This window comes from Nasonia vitripennis, chromosome 5 (assembly GCF_009193385.2).
Source record: "Nasonia vitripennis strain AsymCx chromosome 5, Nvit_psr_1.1, whole genome shotgun sequence".
Classification (NCBI taxonomy): Eukaryota; Metazoa; Arthropoda; class Insecta; order Hymenoptera; family Pteromalidae; genus Nasonia; species Nasonia vitripennis.
Genome location: NC_045761.1, coordinates 3415001 through 3435011, shown reverse-complemented (window position 1 = coordinate 3435011; position 20011 = coordinate 3415001). Strand labels below are relative to the sequence as shown.

The 20011-nt window shown below is 51.5% G+C and overlaps 1 protein-coding gene across 1 annotated transcript in view; it reads left to right on the top strand.

The window, feature by feature from the left end:
- LOC100123592 (headcase protein) overlaps positions 1-20011 on the top strand; it is a 62817-nt gene that overhangs the window by 17073 nt on the left and 25733 nt on the right. The window lies entirely within an intron of this gene.

The window sequence follows — 20011 nt, the reverse complement described above, 5'->3', positions numbered from 1 at the left end:
CTGGAAACCAGATTCTTGTTTTCGTAACGTCAACCTCGACGAGTGGCCCATTATCGCGTGGATGACGACTGTAAATGTCTAATTAGTCCCGTAACGAGTCTTAATCGCCGCCTCTAAAAGTTACAGCTTTTTTTTGCAATTCGGCTCCGAGGGGTCGTGGCACTAGCAAAACACGCGAGATTTATTTAGCCGTCGTGCCTCCACGCAGTGACACGCGCTCGAATATACACGATTTTCCTTATTATGGCAGTAAAAGCGGTAAACGTTTCGAAATACGACTGGTCTCTAATCCACGCGAGATCTTGAGCATCGAAACGCTAATTTCGAATCCCTCTCTCGCTACTTATAGCTGTTTTTTACCCGATCAAAACGGAGATAAGATTACGAACAAGATAAGCGAGCAGCGTTTAACTTCTCAGAGGCCGCATGCATTTCGATAGAGGAGATAACTCTCGTCGGAATTTGAAAAAAGCTCGTCCGCACTTTCAGCTTCGCGTGGAAAATCCTTCGGCGAAAGAAATCTTTCGTCGCCCGTATACAGCGATGTACACCGCTCGAGAGAGAAAAGTGACACATGCTCCTTCTATTTATACACGCGATCCACGTATCGATGACGCGCCGGCGAGCCTCGCTTTCTTTGTTTTCGAGATGCAATTTGTCGTCTAGACGCGATTCGCTACTTCCTGCGTAAGGAAAATCGCGCGACGGCGGCTTTCCGCGAAAGTTCGGAGAAGAAAAGAGGGTATTATTGCGGCGCCCGATCGACTCGGCAGATTGCGCGCGCTCCAGACGCGAGAGTGTAGAGCGGGTTATTTACGAGGAGCGAGATAGCGCCGCGGCTGGATCGTCCGATAATTTTCAATTAAAAACGATTAGCCGGCGAGAATGTGTCTCTCGCGCCACTTTCTTCGCTCGGCTGCGGATCTTCTCTCTCCCGCTCTATACCAAGGTCGACTGTCCGTATCCGTGTGTATTTTTAAAGAGATTTTCATGCGTACATTTTTTCCCTATCAGATTCTCGTGTATTCAAGGTCGCGCGTACCGGAGTCGGAAGGCGAGGCATCCGGTCCAGCAAAAAGCTCGATGGAAAACCGCTCCGCGCCAGGAATAAACCCATTCTCCGCGTCGAGCCTTCCACACACACACACAAACACACACACGCACACACACATACGAGTATACCGAAAGAGAGTTTGGCCAACTGCCGATGGCAATTTCTTCTTCAATCTGTTTTTGCTCGTCGTCTCCTGACATTGCCAATAGCATTGACAGAGTAGCAGCAGTAGCGGGGCAAAAAAGTTTTTATTCGGAACTACTTAGCGAAGAGCGCCACTTTGGCCTCATCATCCTCGAAATGACTCAGTTCTCGATCGGAGTTTGCATAGTCGGCCACTTTTACGAGCAAACTCCTCGTTCCGTTCCGCAAACAAGTAATAAGCCCGGGGCGCGCAGGCATAATATATCTATAGGTTCGACTGATGCGCTCTTCCAGTGCCAAGGCCGAGTCCCCTCCTGCGCCGCGGCCCCGAAGCTTGCGCGCGAGTGCGTCTAGCCCGTCGTTGCTTTTTGCGCCAGACAGTATCGATTAAAACGTGACCCGGCGTCGCGCTCAACTTCCTCTATACTCTTTCTCTCTCTTTCTCTACTCGCTACTGTCGTCGTCGGCCAAAACGCGAACTTTGCCCGTAAAAGTGCGCGCCGCGAAGCACTAGAAGCGACTCCCGTCTCGCGTTGCAGCGGTTCTCCTTTATACGCTGCAGCAGTGCTGACACGGACTTTGGCGTCGATTCGCATTTTTCCGGATCCAATCTCAATTTGCACGGAAGAGAGCCGTCCTCGGCTCGTTCGCCTCTTTCTTATTAAAGTTTCTCCGTATCCGCGACTGTAGACCGCTCTTCGGGGAGTGGCAGCTCGGCTTTAAAGCGCCGGCGTCGCGCTGCTCTTTGTTTCCGCGTTGCGGGCGATGCCGCGCCTCCGAACGTCGGAATACAAAATTCATGGCCCGTTGGCGCGCAGCTCGCTCTTTTATCACCGAGCACGTCGATCTTTAATTTCCACCGCGCATTACCGAATCTTCGCCCCCATGACGACGACGACAATAACTCGGTCGGCGCGTCGATAAATCTTGAGAGAGCAATATTCAAAAAGGGCCATAAATCAATTCGCCCGATGTTATACGCTCTCGTCTCGCGACGACGGCATAAAGAAGGAGCGTCGTTGCAAAAAACGCGACGGCGGTGGTGGCGCACAATATGATCGACGCGCCCTTCTCGCTCGTAATCCATCAATAACGATCAGCGCGTCCGGCTAATGGAACGAGCTTCGCGCTGGGAATCGTTAGCGCAGGAATCCCGCCGTGCGAACTGTGCAGGCGAAATCGAGGGCCCTCGTCGATGGCTATCTGTATACGCCGATGTTTAACGGATAATATCTCTCGCGCCAGAGAATCGCATGCACAAAAGAGCTCGTGCGGCGGAGAGGTGCGAATTAGCGACCTTCGGCAGCTCGGCAGCTTCCTCTTTAAGTCTGGTCTGTCTGGTATGGGGATCAATGGCGCAGCTGACGAGCCCCTCGCTCCGCCGCCGCGCGCTCCAGGCGCACGCGCGCAGACGATTTTATCGACCGCGGCTCTGGCGAACACTTCTCTCGCCCGCTGTCTCTGTCTGCACACACGTAGACTGAGAGCGGCGCGGGGGCGTATGAGCGAACGCCGCCGCCGCCGCCGCCGCGCCCGCAGACGTCGGCTGCAGCAAAAGCGGCGGATCCGGCGCAGCTGCTGCACTCGGGCGGCCTTGACTTTCCCGACGCCGCTATACAATAGATACGCCGTCGCTGCAGCGTCTTCCTCGCGTAATCTCGACGGACCGGGGCTTCTCTGCTTCTGCACGTCGAGACCTTGTTAAATCCGGCAGCTGAACGTCTGTCGTAATGTCTGGCTGCAGCGTGCTGTATAATTTTTTTATTATCCGTCCGTGCGCCGCGGAATTAAATCGTAATTACCGCCGCGATGATTACACGAGGATGCCCCGGGAATAACTATGTACTTCGCCGCGCGAGCTGTTTCATTATACGCGCGAGTGACACACAAGTGCCCCCACTTGTGCGCGTATGGGAAAGAGAAACGCGGAAGTAGTTGCAGATCGGTCGGCCAGACGACGCTGCGACTTCTCTGAGTGATATGGCTTTTGTGTATAATCTTCGCGGATTATTGAAAGGAGCGTAACTCTCTCACCGCCGAGCATCAGTATAGCGGGAGAATAAAATTGAATAAAGAAGTTTGCCGAAGAGGTACGAGTAGTCCGAGGCAATAGCCGAGGCACTAAACATCGAGGGGGTTCGCGCTCTCGTCCCTTCCGATTTTACGAGGCTCGCGCCTAGTTTATATGCGCAAGGGGAGCACCGGCGAAACTTGGCTTCTTACACCGTGCTGCTGGCGCTCTCCAGACACGGTAATTGCGACGGTCTGGTAATCCCGGATATGGGTTATCGAGACTCGATGAGCCGACACTCCCCCCCCCATCCGTAAAACTGTCATTTCGCGCGCTCTAATCGCTTATCCTCCCCGCTTGCGCGCGCATGTTAACAAGCTCCAGCTCATCGTCGTAAAGCGCCGATCATAACCCTCGCGTAAATCGGCGGTTTGCGGCGAAATTGGCCAATTTCTTTGCCGGCCGACACAATGAGATGAGTTATGTCTCCGTTCAGCTCCCACGTGGGATTGCGGCAACGAAGGGTGCGAGAGAGCTGCAGGTGTTACGCGCTGCTCGAGACGAGTTTCGGAGATGGGCGGTAGTTAATTCGGAAGAGGCCCCGAGCGCCTATAGACTTTTCCTCATCCCTCCCTCTCGCGGGAATAGCTACTTGGCCGGTAATCGCGCCGTTTTGTCACTCGAAAACCGACTGTCTGCTGGTATACCACACAGGGACGGAGAATTATTTACAACTAATCCTTAGCCGCGATTTAATTTTACCTCGCTCCGATACAGACACAATGCGGCCGTAAATCATCCGACAATCACGAGTAAATATTGCTGCTCCCTCATCGCAATCAAAGCTCTTACTGTTCCATCCTCTCCTTACTGGTAAAATAACGAGCCAGACTTTGCGCCGAGCAAGAGAGAGAGAGAGAGAGAGAGAGAGAGAGAGCACAAAGGGCTCGCTTTTTGCCGCCTTCCTTTTCGAGAGCGACACGCGAGAATGAATCCCTTCACCGCCGCGCGGAGAGCTCGTTTGCACGAACGTCTCGGCGGAGAAATGCTTCCACAGTCGCTTCGGCGCTGCTGTCGTTGAACTATACCATAAGAGAGAGAGAGAGAGAGAGAGAGAGAGAGAGAGAGAGAGAGAGAGAGAGAGAGAGACTTACAAATCTGGTTAGGCACGATTAAGTAAGCCGGCGTCAAGAGACGCTAACGAACAACGCTAAACTTTGATGTCTGCCTTCTTTCCGCGACACTGATTTCTGTGATCGTCTCACTCGGGGGTGTGCGCACCGCCGCCGTCGTTTAGTCACACGCGCCTTATACGACCCGCACGATAATTACAGCCTGCGATACAATGCAAAAGTCCATCTACGCGTAACCGCGAGGATTAATATTAATAAACATTGAAGCCGCTTTACGACATTGCTTCGGAGAGTGAGCAGACTCCGGGCGGAGAAAGAGAGACGAACAATAAAGCCGAGGAGCGAGCATATTGCAGGGACAATCGCGCAATATAGACGGGACGTGCTGTCTGGGGTTCAAGGCTATTCAATTATGGTTAACCGCCTGTCATCCAGCTCTCTCTCTCTCTCTCTCTCTCTCTCTCTCTCTCTCTCTCTCTCCTTTCTCTCTTCTCTTTCTCTTCGCTTCCTCGCCAATGAGAATTACGAGAAAACTCGCCACTTGTTCCTCGCACTCGAGTGGACGCGCGTTTACGAAAATGGGATTCGCTTTCTCGATCTTTTTAACTTCCGCTCCAATCAGTTCTCTCGGCCTACCATAACGCGGAAGCAATGTCGGTCGTGGCTCCACAGATCTTTTTTTTTTCGTTTCGCCTAAATTCGGACCATCCCGCATTTAGACTCTGCGCAGCGCCGTGTAGGAATGCTAATAGGGACGGCAAATCTTCGGGTACACACATGGGCGCAGGCAGAAAGGAGGCGCCGCTGTGCCATAAATTTGCGTGCCAGTCAAGTGTCCGAGCTTTGTATACTGTACAAACGCCTAGGCTCGCCGAGGCCATTAAAACTTTACCGTTTTCGCCCCGGCTACAAAATTTATTTTAATCGCCGCGCGACTGTCCGAGAACAGCCGCCCTCGGATTCCAGCAAATTTATGCACGGGCTGAAAAATGTATGCCTAAAATCTTCCCTCGAACTTCGAACTCGCGTCGCGACGAAATCCGCCAATCCCGCGGCGCAGCGAGAACAAACAAGCGGCTGCATAAAAATCTAAATATAGGCGATCGCAGCGCGCTCTTGGCAAATAACCGAGAGCGCCTAGCTGCGTGCAATAGAGCAGCGCTGACGCTGTAGATATATGCACCGCGAAGCAGCGTAGAGCTATAGCTGCGTCTATGCGCGTCTGTGTGAATGCATGATAATCAGTCAACGACCGAGGTGAGCTCTATAGCGGCAAGCCTCAGGGTCGGGCGACGACGACGGCGCGGCGCGTTAGGCTAGGTCAGTACATAATATCTGCGCGCGCCGCCGGCGCTATTACTAGCTCTATTCTTGTCCGCTCGTTTGCTTCGCGCGCGCATACAGGTCCCACGCGATCTCCTGCACGTATGCGCGCTGCTATCTTTATCGCCAGCGTGCAGCTCGCTCGCGCGGAAACTGCGCAGTAGTTTTTGCCTTTATCCTCTATCTATCGCGTAGTTTCCTTTGCTCTAACATCGCTTGGCTTTTTGCTTTTTGCGGGAGAGCATGTAGCGTGATTTACCGCAGCGGAACGTTGCGCGTGAAGAATCGAATCTTCCAGAAGTCGACGCTGTACACGCAGTCGTACACGGCGTTACGTAAGCTGCCCGAGGCGACTACGTGTAGCTCTTTGATACCCCGCGCACTCGGTTTGTGTACCGCATTGCACAACACTGCTGACTCGCTTTGAATAGACATCGATAGCCCTCGCGATTGCCGTGGTTTTCAGCGCGTTTTTTTATGCGAATTTGAATTTTTACGACCATGTTGTTTTCATTGTCTCCGCGCTGCACGATCGATTTCTATTTCGGTGTTCCTTTACGAGCGAGGAGCCTTGAATTTTTACAATCTCCGGCGTAGTTTCCCGCGGTAAACACGGCGATTAGCATTTTTCTTCACACGCGGTAAATCAAATTAGACTGCATTTCGCGTCTATAATTCCGCGGCTCGAGAATGGCTTTTCGATTCAGAATTTCCATACTGTCGCGCGGAGGGAGGACGCTCTGACGGTCGAGTAATTAAAATTCTATAGAAAGACGTGAAATTCAAAAACGGCCTGTTATAACCGCGTGCGGTGGCCTTTTGATGACGTTTTCCCCTCCGAATGCGCGACGATTAAAAGAGTCCTGCAGCTGACATTTTTATTCCGCCGATCGTCATTCGGCCATTGTATACTGGTGGACAAAGGGAGGCCTGCGAGTTATTGCTGATTTTTATTCCGAAATTCGTGCGCTCGCGCACCTCCGATTTTTCGGCGGAGAAAGAAAATTGTCTGTGTATGAGGGGGAAAAATAGCTACCCTAGGCTGGTGACAGGTTCAAAGGGCTCTATTTCCTCCCCGATGTGCTGCGCGTGACTCATCGCTTAATTTCTGCTTCCCGCTCCTTTGATCTCGTGGATTTCAGATTTCGCGCTGCTTCGATACGTGGCTTCGAGGAAAAAACTCACGTACGAGGAAAATTATATTTTCATTTTCGCTGCAATTTTTGTCTCGAACGAGGCAAATAATCGCAGGCATACACGTGACTCAGACGAGTCAAACGTCAGCACTGCCGTGTATTCTCCCTTCATTGAGATGATCGGCGCACATCAGAGCAAATATCTCTCCGAGTGAAGCAGCTGTCACTACGTCAATCGAGGCCCGTCGATTACGACAATGGGGCACGTGTCTCTCGTTACACTCGTCCAGCCTCGCCGAACACTTTTTCCGCTCGATCTCGAGTGTACGCGATCGCATTGTCCGCATCGGCCGGTCTGTTTTCGGCGAATTTTCCGGCGTCCTGTTCCTCTTCCTCTCTTTTTCATCGCCCGAGGGACCCGCTGCGTTTTCTTTGATACGTCGCCGGCACTCGCCGAGCCGAGCGAGCAGTATTATAGACGCTGCACAAAGGACCTTTTTCCTTTTTGTTCCTCTTGGCGAAACAAAGTTTCTGCTTACATATCCGAGAGCGTGTATTGTCGGACAAATGAATGTTAGAGCGCGGCCATACGATAATGGGCCCGTCTCCGTTTTATATTTATCATCCCGCTGGCGCACAATGCGAGAGGACTTTTTGCGCGCCGATGTTGATATACAGAAATGCCGCTTTATTATCGCGAGTGTGGTTGGCCGTGCAAAAACTCGGAATACGCGTATTCGCTCCATCATAATCAGCGCGCGTAAATTATAAAGACATTTCCTTCCTCAGCAGTAATCTCTCCCCAGCGCAGCAGCACATACGCTTTCTCATTGTAATGAACAACTCATCGAGGCGATCATTCAGCCGAGGCGATAATACGGCTCAAAGTAATCAAAACTGAAGTGTCAGTCATTTAATAGGCTCTCGCTCGCTCGCGCGCGCGCATTTCGAGACCTCCATCATTATCGCGCGTCGAGAAATCATCGCGCGGCGGACGGGACGAGGTACTCGAGTGTAATTGCGTGAAAGCTGGAAGTGCGCTCGCTCCTCCTCCTCGTCCTCGTCTAGCCGATCATGGGCGTGACTTTACGGGTTGCATGCCGGGCTCTCTTTTTTCCATTTCGTCTCGCTCTGCGGGTGACGCTGACCTCGAAAACGCGCCGACGATGCGACATAAATCCAAAAAGTGAATAACCACTTATCGCGAGGAAGCTTCTCTATGGGATCGCGAGTAAGTGGCACGACGCCTATTTTATTCGTTTTATTGCAATCGCATTAAGCTTCTCACCCTTTCATTGCAAGTGACTTTCAGCCGCGCTTACGTATGGAAATCGTGTTTATACCTGTAAATCAATAATAATCTCTAATGTATTCATTGAATAAATGATTTATCTAAATTGCACCAGATAAAGCCAGCCGTTCCTCTTTACATCGCGAATGCGACTATAGAGCACAGATCGCCGCGGCTGTTAATTTATCGCCGGCTCGAAACCGGAATTTCGCAGCGGCACAAAGTAGCCGCAATAAAGCCGGCTGTATCCTACAATAATAAATCCATTTTTTCACCGGCTCAGCGCATCTCTCGCGAAAGGAGACTCTGACGAACGGGTTTTGCAAATGAATCCGCGCGCTCGCGCCTCTCACTCGCGAATCGCTATTTACTAGACTGCGGCTGCTGCACCTTTCCAAAGCGCGTGTGCCGCGAGTGAGTCGCAACAGGTCATCGGCATTCTAGCTCTATAGCCCCCAGACAGCGGCGGCTTTGCCTTTTGTGCGGCGCCGCGAGAGCGATTGCTGAAAACGCGCGTGGGTTTTATGGATTTCGCGAACTTTCCATTAATTTTCCCGGCAATATTGTCGCATTCTTAACGGATGTTTTCTTTTCTGTGTTGCAGGTAAGCCTATCGTTAGTTTGACGTGCGTTGATTATTGACTGGAGTGTGCGCCGTCGTGTGGTGAGTGAAGTAATCAAATATTGTTTAATCGAATCCGTCGATGATTTACGCTCGAATTTCACAGCCGATTTCACTTGCGGTTTTTCGACGAAATTCTCGGTATAATACAAAAGCAACAGATTCCTCTCGAGAAAATCACTTGCGCATGAAAAATGCAGAGTCTTCACTTCGAGTACACACTCCCGTCGTGTATAGATCCCACCGCGGTGGTTTCGAATTTCCCTCTCATCGCGGCGTCGTTTTTTGCTTTGCCAGCTGCTGCTGGAGCGCGAACAACACGAGATTTTAAATTCTATTCAGCTCGGAGTAGAGAGTCGGCGGCGCGTCGCGGTTCGATGCTTCCGAATGGACCGACAGCCCCCGAAGATTTGCATGGACGAATCAGCGGAGCCTTTGATACGGAATTCGGTAAAAGGGAGAGGATCAGAGCCCTGGAACATTGCCAGAGGTATATAGCGAAATTAAAAGAGCCGAGTTTGAAACACCCCGGAGAGAATATGATTTCGATTCGACACCTCGAAACATCGCCCCTGATGGGTATACGGCCGTCAGGAGTCATTATCGATAAAAAGGAAGCTCGAGAGAGAAAGAAATAAAGGAGGGAAGATGAAGAGATATCGAAACGGCGGATAACAGCCGATGTAAAAGACTCGGCAGTTTCGTTCTCTTCCTTCGCCGACTGTCTTTTACAAGAAAAAGTCATATCGAACCCTCGGCAGCCGTGCGAATGTGCTGCAGGTATGTCGCATACATGGACGGGACGAGTTGTGTCGTACATACACGTATAGGGGGGAGAATCCTTCGGTAACAAGGTATTCCACTCAAGGAGAACCGGCTGCATTCGGAGGAAGACGGAAACCGGTAGCCGTGTGTGCTCGAGGAGGGAACGAAGAAAAAGGGGATGAAATCTCTCGCTTTTTCCCCTGAAGCGTCGAGGCCGAGGCTTGATTTGAAAAGTCTCTCATGAATCGGAGCAGTTTCTAGAGTTTCACAGCCACGGCCGCTTCGAAGGATCATTTCTAGTATTACCCGCGTAGCCGATCGCTGTGTATCAAGTTACCGAGTACACTTTGATCTCTTTTAATGAAAGCTCCAGCGACGATGCAGCAGCTCTCCCAGCGTTATCCCGTTGCAAATCCTTTTAAGCGAAGCTCTCTCGCGTCCCCCCGACGATCTTTCTCTCTCTGCAATATAACAGCCTGAAAAATTAGTGCCGATAAAATCCAAACACGTATCGTAACTCCGCATAACCAGAGCCTATGTTTTAGTGTCTGCGTGTCCTAATACCTCGAAACGACGCCGAGTTCATCCACTTGCACATATCTCGTTGCGCAGGCGCCGCAGTCTTATTCCCAGCCGTTTGCCAGGATTATGCGAACTTAAGCCGTCTCATCTCGTCGCACCTGCTGAAGCTCGTCCTCGAGCCCTTTCGAGCGGCTACGCGTATTTTCGGCTTTTCCGCGACGAATAAAGAGGAGAGAGCTCTAGCGAAGATTTTATCTGCAGTAGGCAGGTATCCAATGGGCGCGCGCTTATATTGGATTTGCTCGGCGTCTGCGCCGAAGAAGCAGAGATTACGCAGTTCCGATACGCGACCGAGAATAATTTCAAGTTGTCTGGCGGACTAACGAGCTCGCGCCGAAATAGCTTCCGATACAGCGACGCGTGCGGAGCTGAGACAGCCGAAGGAGCGGCGGAGGGAGGAGGCAATAGAAGAGAAATGAGGGCGGCTTTATGTGATGACGTTCCCCGTGTCGTCGTCGTCGTCGTCGTCGAAGGGGCTGAAGCTTGCGCTTCCTCCCGCGCGAAACCGCATAGGAGAGACCCTAGAGCTCCGGTATAATATCCTCTCCGGGGGGAGATGATGACGAGGACGACGTCGTGTCGGCATCAGCGCGCGTTCCTTTGTCTTGCTTTCCGATCGCGGCAGCCGCTGTATTTGCTCCGAGTGGATCTCCGGCGGCGGGTAAGTGAAAGCGCGTACGAGCAGCGCGTCGTAAAATTGACCGAATTCATCAGGCGCTGCGTCGAGGAGGTTTAAACGCGCTGGCAGAGACGCGACAAAGGAAATGATAGAGCGAAACTGCTCCTCTCTCTCTCTCTCGAGATGATAATTAGAAGACAAGTGGCGGTCGAGAGCAGCTCCCCTCTAATTAACGCTCGCGTACACCGGGGGCAACGTCTTGGAAGATTTCGCCGAGTGCGACACTTTCCCGCGAGTATGGCGGAGCTTTCAATTAAAAATCGCGGAGCCATCGGAAAAAGCGCGCAAGTCTCGCGTGTGCGCAAAAACTCGCTCTCTAAGCTCCCTCCGTATTTGGTCTAATGCAAGGCGGCGCGTCGAGTCACGCGAGAACCGGATAAATCGCACTCGCGCCTAGTCGAGACCGGTTAGCCTGCCCTCGAGGAAGACGCCGTCGCCGCCGCAGCCGTTGTCGCAACTCCTCCTCTCTCCGCTCGTTTTTCTCGCTCTCGAACCTCTTCTTCCTCCTTTCTTCTGCGGCGTGCAGCAGCCCGCTTTACAGTATAGTGTGCGCACGTAGTGTTTTATTGTGCTGATGCTCGCTAGCTCGCTCGCTCGGCCGTGTAAGATAAATTAATGCTAATCGACGCTCATCTCCTCCCTCGTAGCTCTGTATACACACTCGCGCTGTTTTACGCGTATCGCCTCATCAGTCTCGATCTGCATTTCTGCCCGCTTTTATAAACGATCGCCTTCCATTTCCTGCCCCCGCTCCTCCCTCTCGTCTATATCATCGCCGGGCATCGCTCACGCGCTCGCACGCAGCCCACAGCGTTTAATGCTCCATTCATCGTTGGCGGAAAAACTGGATAGCGCTCGATCAAAATCATACTCGCGCCTTGTCGATCCGACTTCCGGCTCTGGGCTGTGTCGGTGTGCGCTCGATTGTCCGGCGAGCGTTTTTTCGCCGCGGCATCTTCGCGACACGCGTGTACACATTGATGGCAAAACGCCGCGGGGTATGCGCCGATGATGGCCGCGGCTGTGTAGACGTTAAACATAACGAAGACTACGGTGGGGGGATTTAGTATTTCCGGCGCTATAACCCCCGCTTTCGCGAGGATATATGTCGATGGGACGCGCGGCGATGGTCAGTCGTAAAACGGAGATTGGAAGTCATCAAGTACACCTCCCTCTCTCTCTCTCTCTCTCTCTCTGTACCTCAGCTCTCCCCCCTGTGTGTGGAACTGGTCGGCGATGATTATTATCAGCGCCGATGCGACGAATAATAACACTCATAATCGCTCTTCGGAGCTTCGATATACGAACTGCAGTATTGTGCACACACACGGCCTTGCGTCTCGCGGAATTCCATTTCAATATTTGAAAAAATGCGCAATCCATCTCTCGGGGCCGCGCGAGCGTCATTGGAGCTACGACGGCAACGAACTCTTTCAAGGCAGCTTTGTAGTAGCTGCAGTAGTAGCATATAGTCGTCGGTTTATGCAAGCTTCGACGCCGGCAGTCTCGTGCGACTAGTTGCGAAAAAACACTCGCGCGGCATTTAAATCCGCCTTTTTCAATTGTTTGAAAGAAGAAAGTTAATCAACGTCCATTAGCCGCACGTTCACCGTTTTGTTTATCTCCGGCTCGGACTATGAGCAGTAATGCCGCGAATTTATGGCAATAGAATTTCAAATAGCTCTCTAAACATTCCCGGCGGCCTGGCAAACACGCGCGAGCTGCGCACCTATACAAACGAAAAAAAATCGAATTGACCTTCGTGCGTACGCAGCGAGAGCCCGATATATTGAATTAGCGCTCCCTCGCGCAGCGTCCAGCTGAATGAATCATTAAACGGTCGCTCGCGCGCGCTCGGAGAAAGAGCAGGAGGTGCACAAACAGCCACGCTCTTTCATCCAACCCGCGCGCGGCGAATTAACTCTTCTTATTTGCATATCAGTGAGCTCAGCCTTGGCCCTTTACTCTCTCTCTCTCTCTCTCTCTCTCTCTCTCTTCTCCTCCGAGGTGTACACACACAGAGAGCGAGCTCTTTATCATCTCGGCTCGTCGCGCCGATATTTACATGCAAATCCCTGACTTTTCTTTATTCACACTTGAGAAAAAGCCCAGACCATTACACAAAGACTCGCGCAGGCGGGCCACTTAGCGAGTAGTCGCTCGCAGACTCTCGGCTTTTCATATACGTATACGCTATATACCCGCTCTCGCAATTTGCCTCACGTTCGCTGCCGCCGATTTATAATCCCGACGCGTCGCAGTTGCGCTGCGAGTTTTTGCGAAATTGCGGCGTCGCAGCCGGGCTGAAGCGAAAAATTAAGCCGCGACGTCGTGACGAAATTTTAGATCGCAGCGCACGGTGTAAGGGATCGAATGCTTTTTTCAATGTGTGGATTCGCTCCGCCGAAATAAGATTACACATCCGAGCGCACAAAGAGCCTCTTCGGGAGTAATCGGAAGATACGTTCTCGCCGTACGATTGCCTCGAATAGAGGTATTAACGGAAAGTACGTATACAGAATTTAAACGTCGTTAAGCAAAGTACGGTCTATAAATACACTTTTGGGTCGGGGAAGTTGCCGAGTTATCGGGATACATGCAGAAAGGATCGGCCGAATATCGAGGCTGCCTTTGGATCCGTAAGACCGGTTCCGCTCTCCTTCTCCGCGAACTCTGATCGATCGAGAGTCCGATGGAATATACGGGAGAGGGATAAGACGAGAAGAAAAAAAAAACGAAAATGGACGGCCAGCTTGCGAGAACAAAAAACAATAGTCTCTCTGGCACTGTCAAACTTAACCAGCTTTGGCCGCGCTCGATGTTTCTTTCTTCCTCTCTCGCTCGCTTCTTTTCTTGACAGCTACCTAATGATAAAGCGCCAGGGGCCATGTGGCCACCCGCTCGATTCCAGCACTGCTGCCGTCGAACAGAGAGGCCTCTTTTTCTCTTCGATCGCTCCCATACCTCCGCGTGTTTTTTTCTCTCTCTCTCTCTCTTTTGCTTTCTTTTCGTTGTCCGTGAAACGGTAACTCTCGCGGCGACGAGATATCGATTTATTTTCGTACCCAAGCGCGGAATATACCCGCGTGCAGTGAATTTTTCGATCGTGTATAAGGCTCCTGAAATTAAGAACCTGTCTTCTTTATTCTCAGCGCGCGAGTGTAATCTCGGCCGTATGGCTTCCTCGTTCGCGAAACAATGAAAAAAAATCGTGTACTAGCACTCGGCTCGGTCTTTAAAGCATGCGCAATACGCGGCGGCACTATACTCGTCAGCGGATGTCGTTTTTTCCTCTACATGCGCGTGAACGCGCGGAGAAAACGCGAATATTTTATATCGGCGGAAGAGGACACGAGCAGCTACTTTCTCCTCTCTCGGTTTCGCGGCTTTGCGCGTTGACTAATTGTTCGGTCATTTCCGTCGTTTCGCTCCGATACCTGGAAGTGATAATGCACACAAACGCGCGAGCGATAAACCCACTTCTCTGCCGTATGAAAGAGAGAGAGAGAGAGAGAGAGAGAGAGAGAGAGAGAGAGAGAGAGAGAGAGAGAGAGCCCGGTCCGAGAAAAAGCGCGAGATAAGCCAAGCGCACAAAAGCTACGAGTTTTCTCAGGGCCGCGACCTCGACTCGTTTCGCCTCCTTATTCGTACCGCACACATGCGCGGCTGGATCTGAATATGTGTACGTATGCTCGGTCGATTATCACCGTAGCTTCTCTTTGTCCGTCGCTCGAGACTACTCGGCTCGGCTGATTCGCACTTTTTCGCGTCTATCCGCAGACTGCGCAAACATACTCACGAGTAGGGGGAGATTATAATTGTTGCATTATTGAAAGCATTAGCGAGTCGTATCTACGTCCGTACACGCAAATGGATATATTTACTCGCAGTCGGAGGGAGAGCCGGACGAGCCATTCATCGAACGGCGCAAATAATAATAACGACTGAGGCGCAGCGGCTACGAAAGTCTGCGGCTCTAGAGAGAGAGAGAGAGAGAGAGAGAGAGAGAGAGAGAGAGAGAGAGAGACAGAGAGAGAGAGAGAGAGAGAGAGAGAGAGAAGGAGCAAGCTTGATGGAAAGGGCGAAGCGGTCGTTAATAGTCGTTAATGACCGCGAATGAGCTTTCATTAGACCCGCGCGCGCCCGGAGAGTCTTGAATGGCACTGCAAGCGGAGAGAGAGGCGAAAGCGCGTATTTCATTAATAACGATGTTGCCCGACGAGAGACTTATCAACGGCTGCTGCTGCTTTATTTGCATTAGTTTGCACTTCTCCGCTGCTCTCTCATTACTCCGCCGCTCCCCTCTGTGTGTGTGTGTGTATGTGTGTGTAACCCGCACCTCGTATACGTGGATCATCACTGCACGGAATAGCAAGCCTCGCCATAAATTAGGCTTCGAGGTGTCGTCCGGAAAAAACACGCGCAACCCGCTCGCGGAAAAAAATAAGAGCACACACGTGGTGCGGAGAGGGGGACCGCCGATGCTACTTATACTCCGGTTCGTCGAGACGAGTTTTTCGCGCTCGCTTCTTTCCCGTGGGAAGTTCGGAGCGCTGCTTCGTGGGCTTTATCGGGAGCTCGTGCGCGCGCGAGAGAGAAGCAAGAAAAATTGAGGAAGACACGTGGAAGGGTTCTGTGCGCCATGTGTCGCTCGCCGTCGTACGGTTTGTACTACTGATGGGAATGAACCGCGAACTCATTTTTTCTCTCTTCATCATCCGCTGCACGCTGACCCGTATACACTCGCGTATATGCATTGGCATAACTGGAATCAGGATCGGCAGCGCGATGCGCGACCGGTTAATTGACGGGAAACGGATAGAAAGCGGTCGCAGTGGCTCAGGCATATCCTCTCGATCCAGCAGTCGAAACTTTCTCGCGTTAGATTCGTCATCCCGAAAACAATGCGAGAGCGCAATTAGAGCCTCGAAAGAAAGCTCGAGCGAGCGCATGGGTGCAGCAGATGCGCCAAGGAGAGGAATGTACTTCGCGAGGCTCGGCGTCAAGCGAGAGACGTTCTGATATAATCGATTTTCGTGAGCGGTGTGGCGCCGAGCCAGTTGTATTCTAGCACACGACGACTCACACGTCTTGTTCTCTTATATTACACGTGAATTAATGCCTTCTCTGCTCGTAATTAATAACGAAATTTTTCTTTCTGTTGCAGGTGAGTTTTCGAAATTGAGCCCCAAAGCGATCAATCATCCCGTTTGCGCGAATCCTACTCCGTAGCGCATCGCATCGGGGAAAAAAGAAAGTCAATTCGCTGCAACAGCTCATTTCTCGTCATCAGCCGCCAGCCGACACACATTCAGCTGTGTATGCACATCTCATATTCGGCGGACTCGCGTCTCGTGAAAGTCCGGTCTTGCGCACTGCAGCATCGACTGACTCTCGGCGGTGCAACGGCCTCGTACTTACTCGCGCGTGTTACACTCAAAATCGCTCTTTCTCTCCTTTCGGAGATTTATCAACGAATCGCGTACACGATCTCCCTTGACAGAGGTCGATCGATGCAGAGGACCTAAGCCCAGATGCACGTGTCCCTCCTTCTGCAGTACACCCACGCGCCTTTATCGGCTTTCATAAATAAAGCCGCGCGCGGCAGAAATACACTCATATCGGCCCCTGTGGCTGCAGATATTAGCGGACGTAAGCGCGCTATCTCGCATCTGCTATCGCCGCCGGTTTTTCTCTCCTGGACGCGCGGCTGCAGCCGTCTCGATTTGTTTGCGCGAGCGCAGCTATCTCCTACTATTATTGTACGCGAGTCCCCTTCTTCCTCGGGCCGCAGTCGTCGCGTCTTTACGACTTCATTGAGAGATTAAGCTCCCCGCAAGCGACCGCGTTTTTTCGCGCTGCGCTTTTTATGCATTCCCCTCGGATCGCGGCGACTGCAGCACCGGAACCACGTGCAAGCTCGCGTCGTTGCAGTTTTCCCATTTGCATTGAATGAAGAAAACCCACTCCGCTGCACGCGTCCACGGAGAAGTGCATAAGCAACCGACGGCGGCAGCAGCAGCAACCGCGAGTCATTAGAGGAATAATGATAAGCGGCGTCTCGCCGCCCCCGGAGCCGAGCATCGACACTTATCGCGAACAATAGAGACTTTATTTTCTCCGTATACAAAATCGCCGCCGCTGATGCCTCGAGCGCGTGTGTGAGTGAGAAACGCGAGGAGAGCTTGCGTAGGAGTTTTTTATGTACACGCGCGTATGATGGATAATCAGCGCCTAAAGAGGAATCCGAACGATGAAGAATTAGGAGGCGCGCGCGCGCGAACAATAGGATTGTTCGACAATGAGCGAGCGCTCCGGCACTTTTGTCGATGCTCGACTCTCCGCGGGCGATGCCAAAGGTGCGAGAGCCGGAGACAAAAGTCTCATTGTCGGCGGATCTGCTTTTTGCGCGGATTAATGATTCCGCGAGATCGCGAAAATCAATTAGAGAGAGCGAGCCGCATCGAACGGCTTCGATGAATAAACCTCTCTTACCTTTGTTGTCTCTCTCCTCTTTAAAATCTCTCGGCTTAATGAAGTCCGCACGACAAAAGTCATTGCGTAAACTATGCCACATATCGTATTCCGAGAGAGAGAGAGAGAGAGAGAGAGAGAGAGAGAGAGAGAGAGAGAGAGAGAGAGAGAGAGAGAGAAAGAGATCAACTCATTATAAAACCGGCCCCGCGAGCCCCGAGCCGAATAATACACTCTCTCGGCGTCTCATCGCTCGGTTAAAAATAATCCCCGAATATCTCCGCGAGGAGCCATTATAAAGCCCGCGCGCTCCGTTACATAAACATATAATACGGTCAATAAAATTATAGCCGCGCGGCGCGCAGATAAAGATCTCCGCGCGTTCTATTTTTTCGCTCTCGGCTCGTCCGATTTCCCTTTATCATTATCCGGCCGTCCCATATTCATGATCGAACGAGTTCTCGACGTCGTGCCAATTCGCGCGCGATTCGACCGGTTTTTCGGCGCGAAAGGGGAGAGAATTGCCGTCGTCGTGTTTAATTTACGTACACGGAATCCAAGCGATTCAATGAAGCTTGAATGTTCTTTCACGTTGTTTTGCTCGTCGACAGCGATGTTTGTTGTGTTCGCGTGTGGATGAATAATAAAAATAACGATAAACGTTTGTTTTCCTACGCGGCAAGGTAATCCCGCGTGGGCGAATCGAGCGAGCTTCAGGGACGTTTGTTTTTTCTTTAAATGGGTTAATTGCTGCGAGGCAGCTCTCTTGGCGCTTTATCAGGGAGCAGCGTTTTTCTCGCCGAGTTAATTATTTTTCGAGATTGATCGCGCGGATGAATAATTGCCCCGTATGTACAGTGTTTCTCGCATCTCTCCTTAAAGTTCTAAAATCTCTAATGCAAGATCGGACGTGCAATTAAATTCTGGAGAGCGTTATTTATCGCCCAAAGAAATCTCGTCCCACATTGTTGCTCGCGCGATGATATACGCCCGACATGTAGTCTATTTTCTTGATTTAGTGCGCAAAACGCATTTTTTGCGTAATTGCGCGAGCGTTCAAGCCGCCGGCCAGCGCACAAATCGATTTTGCGAAATATAAATCGCCGAGCCGACGCGAATGCCGCATAAATAATGGAAAAGTATCCACTCGAGAGCGCGTAATGAAAGCTGCCGCGAAAAACGCTCGAGCCGCGATCTAAAGCGCGATTTCTAGTGACATTTATCAAACTCGAGGATCGAGGTCGGAGCTCGCTCGTATACACGGCTTTTCACGCGTGTTAATAATTGAAAAGCGAGAGAAACACTCCCGATTTATCCCTTTTTTCATGCCAGCGTATTTTTAGCCAAGGACGCCGAAATCGCCCGCGAGAGAGAAAGGAGGAGAAAAAAAACGAGCCTCGGTATACCTCGCTCGCTGCAATAAAAGTGCGGATCTGTCGGGGCCGATGCGAAAGCAGTGTATTTTAAGAAATTAATTTGTCGAAGGACAAATTGCCTTGTCGCTCGCTCTCGGCTCTCCGAAATAGACCGCGCGTGAGAGACTTATCATCCCGCGTGTGACACTCTCGAATTCGGTTATTTCGGGCTCTTCGCGGAAGGCAGCAAAAACTTATCAAATCCAACGCTGCTGCGTCGGCGACGCAAGCTCATTAGCGGCCAATTGGAAGGCGGCGAGAGCCTGTATATAAAAACCGCACGAGCAACAGACGTCGCGAGTTATGTGGTCTAACTGCGGAGGAGAAAAACGCAACAAAAGCCATCGGCGAAGAGAGTAGTGGATGTATACGCGTCAGCCGCAGAATGGAAGTCCGTTTGGGCTTATTTACGCGCGGCTCGTAAATCTTGGCTAGGTTGCACGAGCTCGCAGTTGGCGCCTCGACCGCTGAAAAGTATAATGACACGCCTTGCCGCGCGAGCCTTTATGGCTTGATTAAAAACAATCGCTCCTCGCGACGCCGCGTAATTGGCCGCGGCGGTTTTTTTCCTTCGTCGCGAGAACGTCTTGGGGGTGCATAATACGACGAGTTGTTGTGCGGGAGGCTGTTGTTGCTTCTCTTTTTTTTCTGTTTCTCTGCCGAACGGGACAATCGCGTCGTCGTAATTTATGCGCTACGCCGTCGTCGGGCATGAAAAAGTGGCCACTTGGAAGGAAGAGGAGCTGCCGAGGAGCGCGGACGATATTGGCCTTCGGGGAAATTGTAAAGATGCCTTTAAAATTCATGACGGTTAATGCGAAAGCATTGTTCTGCAACGAGAGAGAATCGGCATCGGGCGTCGCTTGACTGGTCGACGTTATTCATAAGACTCTCTCTTTTGAAATTAATCTCGCGCGCATGTAGCCGTGGTAAATACCCGCGAGCCGGAGGGAGATGCAAAACGTTACAGCGGACACTTTATCAGTAGACGGCGCATTTCTGAAATTAATTCCCCCCCCCCCCCCGCGCGACCCGACTCTCATTTAATTCGTTCCCCGAAAAAAAGTTGCTTCCCTAAATATCGTCGAAAAATGACCCTCCTCGATTCCATTTACTTGACAAACCTTCGAAAACTTTTTTAAACTCGCTTACGGCGCGTCAAAAAAAGCTCGTTTATGTGCGCGCGGACGTAACGAGGTAAAAGGTATACCTATATAGCTCGACTCACCAATGTGTACTTACACACCCGCGCGCGCGCAGCATGCCCCTGAAATGTTCCCGATATTTCATCCGGAATAAGCGTCTCTACGAGTGCACATAAATCCAGACGGGCGCGCGGAGCGATCCGGATTTTTTCTCGCCCGCAAACCGTATTATACACA